Raw genomic sequence first — 22,110 nt, forward strand, 5'->3', positions numbered from 1 at the left:
CATCAGGCCAGGGTGGATAGAAAATCGCGATCGACGTGTCTCGGTCATAAGATCTCTGCGCAACTCAGGAATATCCGAGACACACAATTGGCCTCTGAAACGAAGTCCACCATCAATTCTAATATGCCAATTTGTCTGACTCTATGATGCTGCCTCTGCTCAGTAATCTTGCACTGACTCATCTGTCTGTTGAGCCTCGATCACCCTTGTGATAAGAAAGGGTTGAATCGACAGGCTCGATAACTAAACAATAGAAAACTGCAAACCAAAATTGAAGTTGTACTCTGCTATATCCTCGAGCATCCTCCACTCCTAAATCATCATATGTGTCACCAGGCCTCGTGGCTGATGGCTGAAGGCATCCTTCACCACGTTCACCTTGCCTGGGTAGTACTAGAAGTCAAAATCATAGTCCTTCAGAAGCTCCATCCAGCGTATCTGCCTCATGTTCAGCTTAGACTAAGAGAATAGGTACTTCAAGATCTTATGGTTAGATAAGAGCTTGAACTTGACCACATAGAGATAGTGTCTCCACACCTTCAGTGCGAAGACGACTGCTGCCGGCTCCAAATCGTACATGGGGTAGTTCAGCTCATGGACCTTGAGCTGATGAGATGTGAAGGTGACAGGCCTGTCGTGCTGCATCAGGACAACACCTAACCAATACGTAAGGCATTAGTAAATACAACAAATCCATTACTCCCATAAGAAAGAGTGAGGATAGGAGAGGACGTTAAACAGTCCTTCAGCTCCACGAGTGCTTACTCACATGCGTCGCTTTAAATAAACTCTGCGCCCTTCCGAGTCAACCTGGTCAACGGGGCTGCAATACGAGAGAAACCCTTAAAGAAATGCTGATAATATCCCGCTAAACTAAGGAAACTGCGGATCTCGGATGCAGTCGTAGGCTGGTCCCACTAACGCACTGCCTCAACCTTCGAGGGGTCCACTGTGACACCCTCCCTCATCACCACTTGACCGAGGAATCTCACCTCCTCCTGCAAGAACTCACACTTCTCTGGCTTCGCATACAACTGGTGGGCACGGCGGGTCTGCAGAATGATATCCAGATGCTGCATATGGTCCTTACGGGTCCTCGAATATATTAGAATGTCGTCGATGAATACCACAACAAATCAATCGAGATATGGATGGAAGACCTCATTCATCAACTGCATGAAGACCACGGGTGCATTGGTCAGTCCGAAGGACATGACTTGAAACTCAAAATGACCATAACGCGTCCTGAAGGCCGTCTTTGGGATGTCCTCCTCTTGGACCCGAATCTGATGATAAACAGAATGCAAGTCAATCTTTGAAAAGAACTGTGCACCCTGTAGCTGATCAAACAAATCATCTATCCTCGGGAGTGGGTACTTGTTCTTGATCGTGACCCGGTTGAGCTCGCAGTAATCCACGCACAGCCTCAACGAGCTATCCTTCTTCCTGACGAAGAGTACAATGCTCCCCACGGAGAACTGGTCGGATGGATGAATCCCAACTCACGCAACTCGTCCAACTGTTACTGCATCTCACGCAACTCCATCATTGCCATACGGTATAGGGCCTTAGAGATAGACACTGTACCGGGCACAAGATCGATCTGGAACTCAATATGACGGCGCGACGACAATCTCGGAATCTCCTGAAACATGTCGGGGAAGTCACAGACAATTAGCAACCGATGAATATAAGCGGTAATAGGCTTCTCAACGGCACAGGACATTAAGTAAGACAATGGCTCTCCTCTAAGCTCAACAACAAATTGAAATTGTGGCAAGCCTGGTATGCAGAACGTGACTATCCACGCAGAACAGTCCAAGATGACACAGTACTCGGCAAGTCAATCCATACCCAAGATAACGTCAAAATCTGACATCGGTAGCACGTATAAGTTAGTGGGCAAGAAAATCTCTCCCACTAACATGAGGCAAGATGAACAGAAGTGGCCTAATACTGTAGTCTTCCCAAGGGCGTCGATATGGTCAACCCCTCTTGAGCGAACTCTGTCAGCAATCCAGTCGAACGGTAGAATCCCTTGGACATAAATGAGTGTGAAGCACCAGAATCAAATAAAACTCGAGCGACGCATGCAGAGACTGAAAGTATACCCTCAATGACTCCTCCGGATGTCTACGGGTCCTGCTGAGCTGCGTAGAATCTACCCTGAGTTGGTTGGGGAGGTGCCTGTCCCATCAGAGGATGCTACTGCTGCTGATGTCGCTGAGGCGCTTGAAACTACTGCCTCTGCTGTTGTGGCCTCGAAGGCTGGTGCTGATACTCCTGTTGAGGGGGTGTCGGTGGTGGGATCTGCTGTCGCTGCTACTGCGGAGGCTGCTGCGGTGCTCTTAGCTGCTGTTGTTGAGGTCGAGGACACTCCTACCTACGATGCCCTATCCAACTGCATCCATAATAGGTATCAGAAAACTGCCTCTGAGGTGGTGCAGCTAGAGGTGTTAATGGTGCTGCTGGTGCTCTGGCGGATGGGTGGCTCCTTTATTCTGCGGTTGTTGATGCTGCTGGGAACTACTAGAGGGGACCTACCTCTTCCGACCTCTCCTCTGATCTCGATTGCTCTGTATGCTGGCCTACTGTCTCATAAATTTAAGCCCTCCGTACTACCACCTAAAAGGTCGGGAGCTCATGCCCAATAACACGGCCTCGAAGACCGTAACGTAAACTATTCTCAAAATGGGGGGCCTTCCGCCCCTTATCATTAACTAAATATGGTGCGAACCTCGATGGTGCCATGAAACGGGCCGCGTACTGCGCCACCGACATGTCTCCCTGCACCAAGGTCTCAAACTCTAGTGCTCTCTGACGACGAATGTGGTCAGGGAAGTACTACTACTCAAATCGATCAATGAAATCCTCCTATGTCCAGACATAATCAGGTCCTGCAACACTAGTAACGGAGGTCCACTAGTGCTCGGCCTCACCTTGGAGAAGAAATACCGCCAACCAGACTCGCTGCTGGGTCGTACATGCCATCATATCAAAAATCTTCTTCACATCGGAGCGCCATCTCTCGGCTGCAGTCGGATCTGGCTCGCCTTGGAAATGCAGATGATCGAGCTGTCTGAACTCTCGAAGAAGGGTGCTCACACACTCCTGCTCTGCCTGTGCAGGTGAAACAACTGGGTGCCTATCCTGTCCCTGAAGCGCAGCCGTCACAACCTGTAACATCTGTTGTAACTGAGAGGTATTCATTGGTACGGTCGGATCTGCACCGGTCTCTGGTGGAGGAATGACATCGTCAGGGTGGGGAGTAGGGATCTTAAGGGGTGGAACGGGAGTCGCAAGTAGTAAAGCTGGAGCCTTAGGTGGTGGAGCGGGGTGTGCTCAAGTCGCTCTCCTGGGCAGCATGTCCTATAGGAAGAATAAGGATGTCAATCAACCTTGAGAATCACACGTTAGGAAACTCAATTGGAAGGTTACGCACCCGGATCCTAATCGTCCTAAACTCATAGATATTATTCTTAGTTATTCCTAACTTATGCTCTGATACCAACTTCTGTCACGCCCCAAACTTGGAAACGGGCTCACAAAATTTTTAATCGCCGAATCCGGCGCCTACAGCTTCCATAGTTCCCCATTCTCGGCTCCCGGCACCCAAACACCAAGTTCCGATCCTGGGATCCTATAAGGAGGATTTCAAATATAATTTAATTCGTAATGAGCATAACCATAAGCATAACCCACGAACAATAATCACAAGAACACCATCACAAAATTCACTATGATCAAAAACTCTGGGTCCAATACGTATGAAAGGAAAATACAAGATAATGAAAATAACAAAAACTCTAGAAGCTCGACTACACACTCCAATTGCGGAGAGGCTGTGATTGCGTCCTGGCGTCACCTACATGCATCAATCGTGCATAAGCTTATAGAAAGCTTAGAGGGTGTGTAAGTATGTGCGTAGCATGAGCATGCTTAGAATGCAATGCCAGAGTAATGCGGAATCATGCTGATGGGTACATGAATGCAATCAGCCATACCAAGGCTATATAGTGCAAGATATGAATGCTATCGGCCCTATTAAGACCATGCGATGCGAGATGCAATTCAAGCATGCTAATCCTCATCCAAATCCTCATACAACTCATCAAATATCAGTACGGTTCTCATTCTAGATAATCACCGGGGCCTATTATACTCTACGCCAGCTTGCCGCCCCTATCCGAACGCATAACTGGGAGAGTGGAAGAGACCTTACTATCCACTTGCTAATATCGGGCCCGGCTCGTCGATAGCGGACCTATTCCTCAAGTTGGTCAAACTCAACCTAGAAATTGTCCCCTCACTCAGGCGGATAAGGTCACACCCCTTTCCAATTGACCACAACACAATGGGAGACACGACCTACTGGTATACGGCCCTTGCGCGCTCATGTATCCAGTCGGTCTCGACGTTGGAGTCATCCTCTGGTACCATCGGGTTTAAGGATTTTCACCCAAGGACATTTATGGTGCCCCGATGGTAGAAACAATTTTTTCGGTATCCAATCTAGTCATCCACGAGGTGTCTGTGGAGGCTATGGCCCTGATGTCGCTAGGGCATACAATAATCACAATCACATAAATGCAAATGCATAAATCACTCTACCAGACATGCAACAATCCTACTCGTACCGCGCGCTCATGAAGGGCAAATTCGCCTATCAGGGAGCCCATAAACAATTTACCTAAAGACATATGCTATGATCAGTCACTCCTCATATCAAGCATACATATGATGTGTATGAGCATGAATCATGGATCTATACTAAACATGTTATATAGTGATGGACTCATTCATAATGAATGTGGGCTTAGACAGCCTACACACTACAAGTATGGGCTTATCAATGGGCCCTAGGGAGAGTGACAATGTGGAGATTTAACCAACATCATCCTTACAATTTAGACATCAAACCATCATTGCTCCCAAGGCACAGCCTGTCCTGAGCATTTTTACATAAACCATGGTGGAATCACACATTGCAATGGGCCTTATGTACATCGTGTTGGGCCTCGACCTAAGGGCTCCAAATACATCAAATGGGCTGCATCACATGGGCCTCATATATATCAAGGTGGGCCTCAACATCGAGCCTCATATATCACGTCGAGCCTAATCAAAATGGGCCGAAACAATGGGCCGAATCAATTGGGCCAAGTTGAATGGGCCGAGTTGAAAGGGCCTAATCGAATGGGCTGAGTTCAAATAGGCTGAACCCATCTCATCTATTTTTAGGAATCAATATATAAAATGAATCATATCAAAAGATCAACTGGACCATACAATCACTAACAGTGGAGATAATAATTTTTCCACGGTTAAATTCCTGTGGGTCCCATCATATGGTTTATTCCCCATCTAGCCTATTCATAAAGTCACAAAGACCTGGATTTAGAGAAAAATAAATATTGTAATGGTCCCAACTTAGTAGTCCAAGGGCTTTAATGGTGGGCATTCAAACCCACAGTTTTCTATAATGTGGTCCACCGGATCCTAGATCTGTCTCATCTTTTAACTCAAGCCTTAAAATGAGCTTTTAAAGTGGTTGGACGGCTTGGATGCAACACATGCATCATGGTGGGTCCCACCGTTCAGTGATGTGGACGGTGTAGATAGAACACATATCATTGGGTCCCACGCGGGGCCCACCATAATGTTTATTCTCCATCCACCAGTTGGTAAGGTCACACGAACCCGGATAAAGAGGAAAAACAAACTTCATAATGATCCAAAACTTCTGACCCAAAAGGGTTTCAATGGCAGACGTTCAATCCACTGTTTCCTATGATGTGGGCCACCTAAGTCACATACATGGCTGATTTTTGGGGTGGTCTGCTACCCTAAGGCGGGCCTACTAAATGCAAGGTGTTGATGTTTAAAACACATCACAGTGGGGCTCATGCTGGGACCCACCGTCCCAGGCCATTCATGTCATGGCAGCGCACAACACTACCTGTGCGTCCTCAGGCAGCAGCAGTGTCCGGCTGCATTGATGTTTTATTTATTTATTTTGTTTTTGGTTTATTTGGGGTTTTTTGTAGGTGGGGCCTGCATCAGGAGAATCCTCCCTATCCACTAGCTCCTCTGGCTCAAGACAAGCCAAACAAGCCCAATATTTGGTATGTTTCGGTGCGTAGAAAGGTCAAAGTGAATTTTAACGGTGAAAACTACTGTTTTTTATGCTATGGCCCGCCAGATAATCAGATTGGCTTCATTTTTCAACTCAACGCCTAAAATGAGCTAAGAAATAGGATGGACGGTGTGGATTTGATCCTTACATCAAGGTGGGGCCTGCGTGAACAACCCACCCCAAAAGCTCAAATATTTATTATATTATTATATATATTTTTTTATTAGCTTGCTAGTACACATCTATGTCAGTACATGCGCTCCATGTTAACCACACCCTATTGTCATGACGTCTAGCTTCTAGGGACGCTGGACGACATGGATAAACACATGCATCATGGTGGGTCCCACATGTACGTGGCCCACCTGTTTGGATCAATATGATATTTGTGTTTCTCCTTCCATCCAGACCCGCTAACAGGCTGGATGGTGTAGATCCAATACATCTGTCAGGTGGGTCCCATGAAGGTGAATGGCATGGCTAAAATATACACTTCATGGTGGGCCACACATACAACCACACCATCATCCATACAAGAGAGATAGAGAGAAAGAGGGAGAGAGAGAGAGGGAGAGAGAGAGAGACGGTGATGAAGGGGCCCCGCCACTATGGGCCCTTCATGGTTACATCACATATATCAAAATGGGTCCCACCTACAAGTGGGCCCTAAAATTAAGAATCAACGGTGGATCACCCACCTATTGGCCTCCTTTCTCCCTTAACCTCCTTAGCTTCTATACTCAACTTTTGATGGTGGATGATGGAGTTTTGATGGTGGGGATGAGAGATGAGAGGGTGGGCCATACTTGTTGTTTTGGGAGAGTTTGGGGAGGCTTAGATGTATGGAATTTCTTGCTTGGGAGATTTTTTTTTTGAGAAATGAGGGAGAGAGAAGTGATGGGATGATAAGAGGTGATGAAGTGATGGGTGATGGGTGATGGTGTTGTAAGAAAGGGATGGGTGGAGAGAGAGAGAGAGAGAGAGAGAGAGAGAGAGAGAGAGAGAGAGTTGACTTTAGGAATGGGAAGGGATGGGTTATTGTACTTGGGGTATAGAGTGTACTTGACAATAATTGATTGATTGATTGATGGGACATGTTGTAGAGATTCTCTTAGAATTTGTAACACGCGGCGTTTGTTCGAAATGAACTCGGACCCACATCTTCTGACCTGGGTATCGGATCGTTGCGCGAGTCGCGGTGTTGGAACTGCGGCGACGGCATGGTCGCTAAGAAACAAGTTTCGGGTCGAGCCGACTTTGGTATGCAGGACTCGGCTTAGGATTATGCGCAAACGTCAGATACGGGTCGAGGGTTGCCGGAATTCGACTGGAAGGACCGTGGAAGCCTACGGAATGGTACGATATAGGATACGGGCCTTACAGGTTATATGTTTAGATTTAGGTTATAGGTATAGATTTAGGTTAACGTTGTAGGTTATAGGTTTAGGTTTAGGTTTTAGGTTTAGGTTAAGGTTTAGTTTTAGGTTAAGGTTATAGGTTTAAGTTCAGGTTTAGGTTATGGTTAAGGTTAAGCTTAAGGTATAGGTTTAGGTTATAGGTTATAGGTTTAGGGAATTGAGAATAGGTTAAGGTTTAGGTTTAGAAAATCGAGTTCGGGTTCAGGATCAGGTTTAGGTTTGGGTTTTTGAGTTTAGGTTAAGGTTTAGGTTCGGGAGTTGAGATTAGGATTAGGTGTAGGTTTAGGTTTAGAGATTTGAGAATACATTTAGGTTTTAGGTTTAGGCTATGGGTTTAGGTTTAGGTTATAAGTGTAGGTTATAGGTTTAGGTTTAGGTTAGGTTATAGGTTAAGGTTTAGAGAATTGAGTTTAGGTTATAGGTTATAGGCTTAGTTTATAGGTTATAGGTTATAGGTTAAGGTTTAGGTTATATGTTAAGGTTTAAGTTTAGGTTATAGGTTTTGGGATTTGAGAATAGGTTTAGGTTAAGGTTATAGGTTATAGGTTTATGTTAATGTTGTAGGTTATAGGTTTAGGTTTAGGGATTTGAGAATATATTTAGGTTTTAGGTTTAGGTTTAGGTTTTAGGTTTAGGTTATAGGTTTAGGTTTTAGGTTTAAGTTTAGGTTATAAGTGTAGGTTATAGGTTTAGGTTTAGGTTAGGTTATAGGTTAAGGTTTAGGGAATTGAGTTTAGTTTATAGGTTATAGGTTTAGATTATAAGTTATAGGTTATAGGTTAAGGTTATAGGTTATAGCTCTAGGGAATTGAAAATACATTTACGTTTTAGGTTTAGGTTTAGGTTTTATGTTTAGGTTAAGGTTTAGGTTATAAGTGTAGGTTATAGGTTTAGGTTTAGGTTAGGTTATAGGTTAAGGTTTAGGGAATTGAGTTTAAGTTATAGGTTATAGGTTTTGGGATTTGAGAATAGGTTTAGGTTATAGGTATAGGTTTAGGTTAATGTTGTAGGTTATAGGTTTAGGTTATAGGTTATAGCTTTAAGGAATTAAGAATAGGTTTACATTTAAGTTTAGGAAATCGGGTTCGGGATCGGGTTTAGGTTTGGGTTTTCAAGTTTAGGTTTAGGTTTAGGTTAGGGAGTTGAGATTAGGATTAGGTGTAGGTTTAGGTTTAGGGATTTGAGAATACATTTAGGTTTTAGGTTTAGGTTTAGGTTATAGGTTATAGGTTATAGGTTTAGGTTTAAGTTTAGGTTTAGGTTATAAGTTATATGTTATAGGTTCAGGGAATTGAGAATAGGTTAAGGTTTAGGTTTAGGAAATCGGGTTCGGGTTTAGGTTTGGGTTTTCAAGTTTAGGTTTAGGTTTAGGTTAGGGAGTTGAGATTAGGATTAGGTATATGTATAGGTTTAGGGAATTGAGAATACATTTAGGTTTTAGGTTTAAGTTTAGGTTTTAGGTTATAAGTTTAGGTTTAGGTTAAGGTTAGGCTATAGGTTATATGTTTAGGTTATAAGTTATAGGTTATAGGTTAGGGTTAAGGTCATAGGTTTTGGGATTTGATAATAGGTTTAGGTTTCGGTTTAGGTTAAGCTGATATTTATGTTATTCCTTCTTCAGGTCTAGGTCTGTGTGAACTTACCAATAGGTTAGATCTCAAATAACCATCATGGTGAATCCACTACGCCAAAACTGCGAAAAAAGGATGGTCCAAAATCGTCTCAAATGACCAAAAAGGACAGTCATGGACCATCGCAAGGGCCGTCAAATTTTGACATGTTGTATTACTTAAAGGACGGTCAAAAACCGTCCTTAAAAAGGACGGTCCTGGACCGTCTCTTATGAGCCTTTAAAGGACAGCCATCGACAGTCCTTTTTAAGGACAGTCATGGACCATCCTTAAAAAGGACTGTCATAGACCATCTCTGATGAGCCTTCAAAGGACGACTATAGACCGTCCTTAAAAAGGAGTGTCATGGACCATCTCTTATCGCCATTCAAGGGACTGCTATGGACTGTCCTTTAAAAGGACTATCATGAACCGTCTCTTATGAGCCTTCAAAGGACGGCCACAAACCATCCTTAAAAAGGACTGTCATGGACCGTCCCTTATGAGCCTTCAAAGCACATTTTTAAATTTGAGAGGATCACCTGTTACAATATATTTCATCGTATTCTTCCTGATATACACCTGTTATATAATATATTTCATCATATTAACATTCATATCCATCTAAACCCAAACTACGTTAATCCAACATAAACTACATTCATCCAGACATAAACTACATCTATCCAAACACAAATAATCTTATCCACATTCATTCATCCACACATAAATACATATAAGTTTAACTTCATAAATAAAAAAAGGAAAAAAATCAGCAACAATTTTCCTTTTGTGTCTTTCATCTGAAAAAAATAATATTAAACCAACAAAACATTATAATTCAGAATCATGAAGAATTGCATAAACTTCTTCCAAAAAAGTGGGCACTTTTTAAAAATAAAATCGATCATTAAAATAAAACTAATGCAAGAAAATAATGCAAAAAAGTGTTTCAATTCAAGTTAATAGAAACAACAACAAAAATTAAAACTTTGTAAAAAGGGGCATGTGTTAAAAGAGATACATTCTTGTTTCTTGCCATGTGATTGGGCTGTATTATTACAGCAATTGGGTTTCGGTTCGGGATCGGGTTTAGGTTTGGGTTTTCAAGTTTAGGTTTAGGTTAGGGAGTTGAGATCAGGATTAGGTGTAGGTCTAGGTTTAAGGATTTGATAATACATTTAGGTTAAAGGTTTAGGTTTTGGTTTTGGGTTTTAGGTTTTAGGTTTAGGATTAGGTTTAGGTTATAGGTTATAGGTTATAGGTTAAGATTTAGGTTATAGGTTTTGGTTTAGGTTAAGGTTTAGGTTTAGGTTATAGGTTTAGGTTAAGGTTTAGGTTTTAGTTATAGGTTATAGTATATAGGTTATAGCTTTAGGGAATTGAGAATAGGTTAAGGTTAAGGTTTAGGTTTAGGAAATCGGGTCCGGGTTCGGAATCGGGTTTAGGTTTGAGTTTTCAAGTTTAGGTTTAAGTTTAGGTTATGGAGTTGAGATTAGGATTAGGTGTAGATTTAGGTTTAAGGATTTGAGAATACATTTCGATTTTAGGTTTAGGTTTAAGTTTAGGTTATGGAATTGAGATTAGGATTAGGTGTAGGTTTAGGTTTAAGTTTTAGGCTTAGGTTTAGGTTATAAGTTTAGGTTAAAAGTGCAGGTAATAGGTTTAGGTTTAGGTTAGGTTATAGGTTAAGGTTTAGGGAATTGAGAATAGGTTAAGGTTTAGGCTTAGGTTAGGGAGTTGAGGTTAGGATTAGGTGTAGGTTTAGGTTTAGGGATTCGAGAATACATTTAGGTTTTAGGTTTAGGTTTAGGTTATAGGTTATTGGTTTAGGTTAAGGTTTAGGTTTAGGTTTAGGTTTATGTTATAAGCTATAGGTTTAGGGAATTGAGAATAGGTTAAGGTTTAGGTTTAGGAAATCGGGTTCGGGTTCGGGATCGGGTTTAGGTTTGGGTTTTCAAGTTTAGGTTTAGGTTTAGGTTAGGGAGTTGAGATTAGGATTAGGTGTAGGTTTAGGTTTAGGGATTTGAGAATACATTAGGTTTTAGGTTTAGGTTTAGGTTATATGTTATATAGGTTTAGGTTTAGGTTATAAGCTATAGGTTTAGGGAATTGAGAATAGGTTAAGGTTTAGGTTTAGGAAATCGGGTTCGGGTTCGAGATCGGGTTTAGGTTTGGGTTTTCAAGTTTAAGTTTAGGTTTAGGTTAGGGAGTTGAGATTAGGATTAGGTGTAGGTTTAGGTTTAGGGAATTGAGAATACATTAAGGTTTAGGTTTAGGAAATCGGGTTCGGGTTCGGGATCGGGTTTAGGTTTTGGTTTTCAAGTTTAGGTTTAGGTTTAGGTTAGGGAGTTGAGATTAGGATTAGGTGTAGGTTAAGGTTTAGGAATTTGAGTATACTTTTAGTTTTTAGGTTTTGGTTAAGGTTATAGGTTATAGGTTTAGGTTAAGGTATATGTTTATGTTTCGGTTTAGGTTATAAGTAATAGGTTTAGGGAATTGAGAATAGGTTAAGGTTTAGGTTTAGGAAATCGGGTTCGGGTTCGGGATCGGGTTTAGGTTTTGGTTTTCAAGTTTAGGTTTAGGTTTAGGTTAGGGAGTTGAGATTAGGATTGGGTGTAGGTCTGACTCGGTAACCGGACTCTCAAGGAACCCGATGGCCGGTTCTGGCCGCAACAGCCTCCGTAGTACCCCATTCTCGGCTCCTGAAGCAGGTTCCGATCCTGGGATCCTACAAGGAGGATTTCCATAACAATATAACCATTTCCAATACGAGCATACCCAAGATCACAACAAGTAAATCTGAGAATAAAAAAGGCACATATCACAAAATCCACTAAGAATTTGAACTTTTACAAGTTTACATGAGGTCCAAAAGGACATACATAAGATAATAGAAGAAAGAAAGGAAGGATGCAATACTGGGTCCTCAAGCTCAGCTCTAATCCAAACTCTGCCACTGCGACGCCTGCCTAAGATCTCCTGCACGCATCAATCGTGCATAAGCTTATAGAAAGCTTAGAGGGTGGTGTAAGTGTGTGATAATAGTGCACAGAAGAATAATAGGAGATACAGGAAGGAGACATGTTCAATGAGAATATCACTAGCCTTACCAAGGCTTATCATGAATATGATGCAATGAGTACTGGACGCCATACCAAGGCAATGCATGAAGGGGCTTACATAACCAATACTAATGCGATGCAAGTAATGCCAGTGTTCATAACCAAACCGTATGTCAAGTATATTTCCAATCATAAGGAAATCACCGGGGTCCATTACACTCCAAACCGCTCTCTACACCCGCACAGTCAAACGAGCGTAAGAGACCTCACTACCCGCTTTGTGGACAACCAATCACCAGCAAGGCCCGACGGTAGCGGACCCATTCACGAGCTGGTCGACTCGGCCTAGCAATGCCCTCTTACATCAAGGCTAGTAAGGCCACACCCCTATCCAACCGACTACACGACAGTGGGAGTCGCGGCCTAATAGTATAAGGCCCTCGTGCGCTCATATATTCCACTCGGTCACGGCGTTGGAGCAGATCCTTGGTACCATGGAAGTTTTAGAAATTTCACCCATGGGCATCCTATGCACCCGATGCTCAAGTAACATTTCCGGTGTCCAAACATGGCCATCCACGATGTATCTGTGGAGGCTACAACCCCGATGAAGCAAGGGTGATAATGCTCATATATTATGCAATGCCGATGCATGAATCACACAATCAACTATGCATCAATTCCAAGCATCCAACATGCTCAAGAGGGAATATTACGTCCCTCGGGAAGACAACATGCAATGCCCAATGACACAATCATAACCACACACACAGTGTCATCCAAGCATACAATGATGCACATGGGCCATGAAGATGGGTCTAGGCGCATTATGCGGCGATATACAAAGTAAATTACATTCCTCCTATCCAAGAAGGAATCAAGACTAGGTACTTAGACAATATCCATAAGGAATCCCACCTTTAGTGGGGGCCCATTTACAGGGTAGCCCACAAGACTAAGCATACAACTACGGGTCTAAGTAATATAGAAATGAGCCTAGCAACTGCCTAATATAAGTATCCAATCACTTTTATATAATTCCGGTCCTAGAGGGGTCCATAATGGGGACATTTAACCACCATTCCCCAAAAGGCATATCTACCATGAACTATATGGATAAAAGGCCCAAGGCCTACATTTAAGATAAAAATAAAAGTAATTACATACATATATTCCTCATAATAGGCCATAAAAAGATATAATACCACTTTTAACAGCATGGCTCTAAGAGGGGAATTAAGGCCCAAGGCCCAATTCCCAATGGCCATAGAATCCATGCATTAAGTTAGACTTGGTGGGCAGCCCGCGTATACAATATATGACCCAAAAAAAAGTTTAAGTTTGGATGAAACGGGCCCCACTATATCAGCCCAATAATTAGCAATTTAAGTAGGCAACTGAGGGCCCAATACTATCCATACCTCAGCCCACAAGTCCATCAAAATGGTGGAAGTCGGCCCAATGTATGGTTGGGCCAAGCTAGGATGTCCCTACCCAATCTGGGCTCACTGGATGTCCCAAAATTCTGATCTTAAGATGGGGTCTTCATAAGATCACTAAAAGTGACCTAAAAGAATGCACTGATTAAGCCCAAGGATTATAAGAAAGCATAAGCATGTAACACGTACACAAGTTCTCAATATGGTGAGCCCCACAGTTAAATAAAGTTGTAACCATAAAATTGTACATTGAAGGCCCTTTGATAAACTTTTGGCCCGTTTGACTTCCTGGGCCTGCTAAGGTCCAGATATTAGTTGAGTATGTGGAAATAATCTCATGAAGGCCAACTATACTCACTGGGGAACCGCACCAGATGGAGAGTGTGTATATATCATGAAAAGATCAAGTAGGCCTACTACTGGATTGTGAGTCCAGCAGCAACCCAAGGCAGAGAGTGCTTCCACAATCGGGCGATCCAAGGCTTGGACGGCCTGGACCAAACATGTATTAAGGTAGGTTCTACATACATGCATATTGAGCCTTAAATAAATAGCCTAAGGTCTATGGTGGGCCTTTAACCACCCATAGAGAAACCTATGAGCTTACCTTAGGATCACCCAGGAGGACATCCAACCTCAACTGGTTTCCAAGAGGTAGCTCACCACTACCCATAAAATGAAAGATCTAAGGCCTAAGCAATGCGTGGACTAGTAGGCCATACACCAAGCCCAACTCATAAGCCATATAGTGGGCCCTCAAGTAAGGTTTGGGCCCAACCACAAAGGTCATAATTCCACATATTGTGGTGGGCTTCATGGGCAGCCCAGTAATTCATTTACATGGGCAAGTTTCACATTTAACACAAGTGAGTTGGGCCTCACTTTTGGCCTAAGTACAGGGTCAGTTTAATGGGCAGCCAAGGGCCCGACTTCTTGTGTATCATTGCCCCTAAGCCCATCACAATAGATAGGAGAGTATAGGCTCAAGATCAGTGGGCCTATCCAAAAGAACTGAGTCCACAAGGCCTACTTGCTAACACAAACATGCATATACTATATCACATAATGGGCCCTAAAGAAATAGCCCAAAACAAAAGTCATCCAATTCATACATTATGGTGGGCTTGAGGGCAGCCCATAAACCCAAGAATACACATAGGCAAGGCCTATACTGACAGTGTGGGCCTTGCCACATCAGCCCAAAGACTTAGTAAGGCCCTCCACACTATACATTTATGTGGGCCCCGCAAGTCAGCCCATAATTAAGCATTTCATGAGGGCATCACGGCTAATAAATACACACGGTCAGCCTGTAGACGGCTCGTTGGGCCCGTGAAACAATAAGGTCAGGCCCTACACGATCTTGGGCTCAAGAAATAGGTTTCCAGCCCATTGGGTCTATAAACTTTCAAAAATCTGGTTAAGGCTAACCCCCAACATCACCACAAAGGTGAGCCTTAAGAGCCACTAATTACGGCCAAAAATATCTAAGGAAATAAGGCAAGGAGTGTGTGCAATACTCCCTTAAATCTGGTGGGCCACAACAACTCCAAAACAATCCACTATGGAGCAAATTTGGGCCCCTTGTTGGAATTCCAGCCCACCCACTTCCTGGGCCTGCTGGAATCCAGAAATTTATTTAATTCAGATGGGTTACTGGCCCATGGTGACCCACACATATCACAGTGGGTCCCACCGGATGAGAGGGGAATACACAACACACATTAGAAGTGGGCCATGCCGCTGGAATACAGGCCCAGCAACCGCCCAAGGTAGGGGCTTCCCGTGGTGGGTAGTCCTACGGGCCTGAGTATCTGGCCCAAAACTGACCCAAGTTTGCAGCCACACCACGATCAGTACAGGGGCCCGATGGCCATGAAAATTTACAAGATGGTCCTCCCATAGGTGGACCACGAATCCTCAAAATTTTGTGATTTTTGGACGATCAGAAGTATTTTAATTAATTTAAATAAATCAGACCATTAAGAAAATCTGGTGAATCGGGACACCTGGACGTGGTGAGCCATTCCAGCACTTGTCACGGTGTACACAGGGCTCCATTGGCCCCAAAAATTTGTAGGTGAGTCCCACCATGGGTGGACCACCTCTCTGTAAATTTTCATGATTTTAGGATACTCAGAAGTATTTAAATTAATTTAAAGAATACAATCTATCCAGGGTGAAATATTGCTGGAATATAACTGTCCTGAATTTGGGCCATCCAATGGGTGGGTTCTGGGCCTCCAAAATTCCTGAAATTTGGACCCAAGGTCCCTCATCAAGCCTAAAACAAGTTGGCATCCATAAATATGGCCCACCTTCTTAGAAATTATTTTTTTAATATTATTTTTATGGGACTATGCTGCTGGACTGCACAGCAGAAATTTTTGGCAGTCCAGTATGTTGGCCCCCTCTTTTGGATGCCCAAATAGGATTCCTTGGCCCTGAAATTTTGTGGATAGGTCCTACTATGGGTGGGACACCTCTCTACAAAAATTTAGGATTTTTGGGATAGTAAAAATATTTTATTTAACTCATGCAATTTATGGACAGCAAGGTCCAGATTTTTATTTTCCTGCTGCAGCAATGCTGCTGTACCTGACTTTAACACCCCATTTGAGTGGGCCCAGGTCTATGTAAGTTTGGAAAAATACAAGGCCAACCTTCCTATACAAGTATACATTAAGGTGGGGTCCACAAAGGTGGCCCAGCATTTCAAAATCAGGCTGATATTTATGAGTTTCCAGCAAACAGTGTAGCTGGACAGTCCAGAAAAATCTGGACCGTCCACCCTCCTTGGCCCACCCTTTTGGGTGATCAAATAGGGACATTTGAAGCTGAGGTTTAGCATACTTTTAGGTGGGGTCCATACCTCAAAGAGAAGTCTAAGAAATCAGGAAAAATGAGACCACAAACAAGGCCTACAACACATACATTACAGCATAAAAAAATTCCAGCAATCTGGACAGCAACATGTTGCTGTCTAGATCAGCCCCAAAATTTAATAAATGGGAAATAAATCATAGATTCCATAAGGTGGGGTCCACCCTGATGTGTCACACAACTCCTAGGCCCAGCACCTCCCCAAGAAAATCCATAAAATCAGGCCCAAAGGCTTTCCAAATCAAGCAGCAAAACTAGGCAGCACAGTTGGGCCTGGGTGTCCAACAACTTGGGCCTGGATGTCCCAAAATTTAAAAATTCTGGTTGCATGGCACATCAGGTGGGCCACATAATCATTACATCCAAACCATAGAAAGTGGAGAAGAGAGGAATAAAGGAAATCTCATCAAGATGGGGTCCATGGAGAATGGCCCCATCAAGATCACATGCATGCAAGTGATGGCTAAAAAGACCTTATCCAAGGAGTGGTGGACCTTCACCATTGATGTGGTGAGTCCTACACTCTCCATATGAAGCAACAAAAGATCTATGACAATAAGAATCATGCAATCTATCCTACATGCTCACCCACTTGTTGGATCTTCAAGATTCTTCAACCACCATGCTCCTTAAGCTCTAAGGAAGGGGGTTCAATGGTGATGATGGATCTTTGATGGTTAGATCTAGGGGAGAAGAAGAGGATAGAGGGCTAGAAAAATTCAGCAATGGAGGACATTTGCAAAGAGGAGAAGAGAGAAATGAAGAAAGAGAGAGGGAGATGAGAGAGTTTCTAAGGTTGAAATGATTGCTTTCTTAGAAAAAGATGAATTTTTGAAAAGAGAAATAATCATTGCTCATGGGATAAGGTGGCTCATCATTGCCTAGAGAAGCCAATCTCATCATGGTTTTCTTGAGAAAAGAAGCCATTATTGCTAGCCTAAAGGTGGCTTACATTGGGAATAGTGCACATGGGGAAATGTGCAATCAGGTGGGTCCCACCAAAAATGCAATCAACGGTCCAAATAATGCGCGGCCCATAACTTTTGATGGACATGCCGGATTTACGCATGAGACGCGGCACTGGAATCGCGGCGACGATGCGGTCGGAATGGCATAGGTCTTGGGTCAATCCGAGTTGGGTCTACATGACCAAACTCGAGGGTGACCGCAATCACTATCCGAAGGTCGCGGGTCGTTGAAATTTGACCGGTAGGACCGCGGGACCAAAATACATGAGATGCATACTCACACACACAAATGCACACATGCGAACTCAGGACAGGTCTCACAATCCTCCCCACCAACAAAGAAATTTCGTCCTCGAAATTGATAAAACTGAGACAACAAAATGCATAAGCCTCCTCATATATATCAATCGTCAATCAAAAGAAGGAAATGCAATAAATACAAGCAATCAATCATCAAGCAAATAGGGATAACGCTCTTTAATCTCGGCCCAACAACTAGGAAATCTGCACGGTCTACCATAACGTGCCTCAAAAGGAGCCATGCAGTCTCACTATCTCCTCAATAAACACCTTGCAAGCCGATCCATAGACCAAGAAGCACACACTGGAATGAAATGAGCCAACTTCGTTAAACGATCAACGATAACCTAGATGGTATCGTGCCCGTGCTGAGTCCTCGACAAACCTGCGATGAAATCCATCAATATGTGCTCCCATTTCCATTCTGAAACACTCAACAGCTGCAAGGGACTAGGAGTTCAGATGATCGGCCTTAACACGCTGGCAAGCATCACACTCGGCCATAAAACTAGCGACTAGGAAAAAAAATACTGGCTTGACAACAAAACAAGCCAACAAGCTCAACATCAGCAATACAAAACTATTCAGCGGGCAAGAACATCTCACTAACCAAAATGGAACACGATAATATCATCGGCCTAACACAGCGATCTTTCCAAAAAGTCGATACTGAGAATCCTCTACGGCAGACTCTAATAGCAATCTGATCAAACAAAAGCCCTTGGATACAAAAGGGATACGATGCACCAAAACACAAGACATACATATGGAGACAAGAAAAATACCCATAATGACTCCCCTAATAATTAAGGGTCCTGCGAAGCCGCGCAAAATCAAGTTTGAGGTGGCTGGGGAGGTGTCTGTCCCCTCTGCATCTGCGGTCTCTGCTGTTGTCGGGGTCTCGGTGGCGGGTGCCACTGTCGCTGCCGCAAGGGAAGAGGGCACTCGCGCCTCTGATGCCCTGTCTGCCCACATCCATAGCAAATGCCAGTAAATGCCCTAGAAGAAGAAGCTGCTGCATGCGATGCTGATGCTCTGGCGGCTCGATAGGCTATGCACCTCTGCTGTCGACGCTGCCGGGAGCTACCGGAGGGGGCTGCCTCTTCCGGCCTCTCCTCTGATCCGATCCCTCTGCGAACTAGTCCACTTGGCCTCGCCCCGAAGTAGAAATATCGCTAACGAGCTCGCCGCAGAGTCGAATCTCGCAAAAGGGGACTCACACGCTCTTGTTCCGCCTGACGGGCATCTCAGGAACGGGTTGACGAGTCCGAAGAACATCAGTGACGACCTGCATCAACTGCTGGAGATGCTCGGCTCCTACAGAATCGTCAAATAAGCGGGGGTAGCACTAGCCTCGCGGAGGCACAGGTATGGCGGGAGCCTCAAGAATAAGTACAATGGGCTTCATAGGGGAAACAGAATCTCGGGTGGTGGAGTAAAAGTCACTCGGACCGCCGGAGCAGAATGAGAACCATGTCCATGGGCACCACGGCCACGGGCGTCACAATCATGGGCACCTCGACTAGACGACATGGTCTACAGAAAGAACAAAGGTAATGGAAACCTAGGAATTAGAATCCTTGAAGGCTCAAATGGAATGAGGGAAATGCACTCGGGACACTACTTATCCTAAGATTGCAGCAGATATGTGATGTTATCCTTAGTTATTCCAAAATTACTTGCTATGCTCTGATACCAACTCCTGTCACGCCCCAGACTCGGTAACCGGATTCACAAGGAACCCGATGGCCGGTTCTGGCCGCAACAGCCTCCGTAGTACCCCATTCTCGGCTCCTGAAGTAGGTTCCGATCCTGGGATCCTACAAGGAGGATTTCCATAACAATATAACCATTTCCAATACGAGCATACCCAAGATCACAACAAGTAAATCTGAGAATAAAAAAGGCACATATCACAAAATCCACTAAGAATTTGAACTTTTACAAGTTTACATGAGGTCCAAAAGGACATACATAAGATAATAGAAGAAAGAAAGGAAGGATGCAATACTGGGTCCTCAAGCTCAGCTCTAATCCAAACTCTGCCACTGCGACACCTGCCTAGGATCTCCTGCACGCATCAATCGTGCATAAGCTTATAGAAAGCTTAGAGGGTGGTGTAAGTGTGTGATAATAGTGCACAGAAGAATAATAGGAGATACAGGAAGGAGACATGCTCAATGAGAATAACACTAGCCTTACCAAGGCATATCATGAATATGATGCAATGAGTACTGGACGCCATACCAAGGCAATGTATGAAGGGGCTTACATAACCAATACTAATGCGATGCAAGTAATGCCAGTGCTCATAATCAAACCATATGTCAAGTATATTTCCAATCATAAGGAAATCACCGGGGTCCATTACACTACTGGATGACTGCCGCTCTACAGACCCCGCACAGTCAAACGAGCGTAAGAGACCTCACTACCCGCCTGTGGACAACCAATCACCAGCAAGGCCTGACGGTAGCGGACCCATTCACGAGCTGGTCAGACTCAGCCTAGCAATGCCCTCTTACATCAGGCGAGTAAGGCCACACCCCTATCCAACCGACTACACGACAGTGGGAGTCGCGGCCTAATAGTATAAGGCCCTCGTGCGCTCATATATTCCACTCGGTCACGGCGTTGGAGCAGATCCTTGGTACCATGGAAGTTTTGGAAATTTCACCCATGGGCATCCTATGCACCCGGTATGCTCAAGTAACATTTCCGGTGTCCAAACATGGCCATCCACGATGTATCTGTGGAGGCTACAACCCCGATGAAGCAAGGGTGATAATGCTCATATATTATGCAATGCCAGATGCATGAATCACACAATCAACTATGCATCAATTCCAAGCATCCAACATGCTCAAGAGGGAATATTACGTCCCTCGGGAAGACAGCATGCAATGCCCAATGGCACAATCATAACCACACACACAGTGTCATCCAAGCATACAATGATGCACATGGGCCATGAAGATGGGTCTAGGCGCATTATGCGGCGATATACAAAGTAAATTACATTCCTCCTATCCAAGAAGGAACCAAGACTAGGTACTTAGACAATATCCATAAGGAATCCCACCTCTAGTGGGGGCCCATTTACCTGGGGTAGCCCACAAGACTAAGCATACAACTACGGGTCTAAGTAATATAGAAATGAGCCTAGCAACTGTCTAAGATAAGTATCCAATCACTCTTAAATCAACCGGACCTAGAGGGGTCCATAATGGGGACATTTAACCACCATTCCCCAAAAAGGCATATCTACCATGAACTATATGGATAAAAGGCCCAAGGCCTACATTTAAGATAAAAATAAAAGTAATTACATACATATATTCCTCATAATAGGCCATAAAAAGATATAATACCACTTTTAACAACATGGCTCTAAGAGGGGAATTAAGGCCCAAGGCCCAATTCCCAATGGCCATAGAATCCATGCATTAAGTTGGACTTGGTGGGCAGCCCGCGTATACAATATATGACCCAAAAAAAAGTTTAAGTTTGGATGAAATGGGCCCCACTACATCAGCCCAATAACTAGCAATTTAAGTAGGCAACCGAGGGCCCAATATATCCTTACCTCAGCCCACAAGTCCATCAAAATGGTGGAAGTCGGCCCAATGTATGGTTGGGCCAAGCTAGGATGTCTCTACCCAATTTGGGCTCACTGGATGTCCCAAAATTCTGATCTTAAGATGAGGCCCTCATAAGATCACTAAAAGTGACCTAAAAGAATGCACGATTAAGCCCAAGGATTATAAGAAAGCATAAGCATGTAACACGTACACAAGTTCTCAATATGGTGAGCCCCACAGCTTAAATAAAGTTGTAACCATAAAATTGTACATTGAAGGCCCTTTGATAAACTTTTGGCCCGTTTGACTTCTTGGCCTGCTAAGGTCCAGAAATTAGTTGAGTATGTGGAAATAATCTCATGAAGGCCAACTATACTCACCGGGGAACCGCACCAGATGGAGAGTGTGTATATATCATGAAAAGATCAAGTAGGCCTACTACTGGATTGTGGTCCAGCAACAACCCAAGGCAGAGAGTGCTTCCACAATCGGGCGATCCAAGGCTTGGACGGCCTGGACCAAACATGCATTAAGGTAGGTTCTACATACATGCATATTGAGCCTTAAATAAATAGCCTAAGGTCTATGGTGGGCCTTTAACCACCCATAGAGAAACCTATGAGCTTACCTTAGGATCACCCAGGAGGACATCCAACCTCAACTGGTTTCCAAGAGGTAGCTCACCACTACCCATATAATGAAAGATCTAA

The sequence above is a fragment of the Magnolia sinica genome, chromosome 8, assembly GCF_029962835.1.
Source record: "Magnolia sinica isolate HGM2019 chromosome 8, MsV1, whole genome shotgun sequence".
Lineage (NCBI taxonomy): Eukaryota > Viridiplantae > Streptophyta > Magnoliopsida > Magnoliales > Magnoliaceae > Magnolia > Magnolia sinica.